The sequence below is a fragment of the Chenopodium album genome, chromosome 3, assembly GCF_948465745.1.
Source record: "Chenopodium album chromosome 3, dcCheAlbu1.1, whole genome shotgun sequence".
Classification (NCBI taxonomy): Eukaryota; Viridiplantae; Streptophyta; class Magnoliopsida; order Caryophyllales; family Amaranthaceae; genus Chenopodium; species Chenopodium album.
The window spans coordinates 23105033-23106394 of NC_137836.1; the positions used below are offsets into that span (position 1 = coordinate 23105033).

Below are 1362 nucleotides of genomic sequence, written 5' to 3' on the forward strand. Positions count from 1 at the left end.
TAGAACGGTTACCAAAGGTAGGCATTCTCCCGAAGAATATAGAACATATTTATATTAGAGGCGTTCTGTATGTTAATACATGTGGAACATTTCTAAAAAGGAAAAAATATGGCTTTTTAATATAGAACGCTCCTGGCGCAACCGTTCTATTTTACTCCATATTTTTACCATTACCCGTATTAAAAATAGTACAAGCATAAACCCTAACAACACTCCTCTTTTCTGAGATTTTCTAACTCATCCGCTACCCATGTTTTCTCTCTCATCCTCTTGCTTAAAAATTTCCTCTCCCTCTCTTCCTTCCACTGATCTAATTATAGTTGGCTCTAAGTTCTTCCCGCAGACCAAATTCTCTAATCAAATAATAAACTTCCAATATTTTCAGAGTTAATTTTAGATTCAAAGATGGAGAAGTTGATGAACACTCACCAATAAGAAACCCCGACGTAACTGCGCATAAGGGTGCAAATCTTTCATATTAGCAGCGACAATAAATATGGTTCGAGTTTACCACCATCTCACGGAGGACCAATTCGTCACCATTCAAGCATGTACTGAAGCATGAATCAGAAAATGATAAATTGAAACAAAAGTCCAATGAAGCAATTCATGTAATTGAAATAGGTAGTGATAATAATCCATTGTTGAGATAATATACACATATGAGCAATAATAAAATTTTAATTAAATTTTAGATTTGAAATTTATGTATTGTTTCTATTCACATAAATTCTACCTAATCGTAGTTTGAATATTTGAATATTAAAGTCTCTTGTTAGTTCATTTTAGAATGGGATTTATTTCTGTAAGTACTGGCTAATTATTGTATGTAGATGAAGACACTGTTTATAAGGTTAAACCTTTTATATTGCATGTTCTAGATTATTGAATTTATTTTTATAGTTGAATTTTTATATCTAATTATACTATTATTGGTGCAGGAACACTTAATTTATAAGGATTTGAAGTGGAAAGAGCTCTTCAATACGAAGGAGATAAATCAATTTCAATTGAAGTTGAGTTGGTATCATTTTGGAGCTATGGACAATGGAATAATGGAGTGGGAATGAATATATCTATTAATTTATACTACTACTTGAATTAGTTTTTGTATGTTGATTTTTTGGTTTATGATATTCAAATCTGTGAATTGTATTATACTTTGTGTGAGTATATGATAATAGAGTTGGTTTTAAGTCATCAATTTGGGAGTGGATTTGCTACCTTGCTAAATTATATAAAGACAAGGCTTGGTGGGACATCTTTTGGAGCTTGCTATGGGGCGTATGGCTGAAGAGAAATGCTGCCACTTTCGAACATAGCGAAATTTTGGTTGAAGATGTGATTATCAGAGTTGATTGG

The 1362-nt window shown here is 32.0% G+C and overlaps 1 long non-coding RNA gene across 1 annotated transcript; it reads left to right on the forward strand.

Moving 5' to 3' along the window:
- The first annotated feature begins 203 nt into the window (after positions 1-203).
- LOC145612616 (uncharacterized) lies at positions 204-1158 on the forward strand. Its single transcript, XR_014106661.1, has 2 exons — positions 204-624; positions 942-1158. It is a non-coding gene; the product is annotated as an uncharacterized LOC145612616 (long non-coding RNA).
- Positions 1159-1362: the final 204 nt, after the last annotated feature.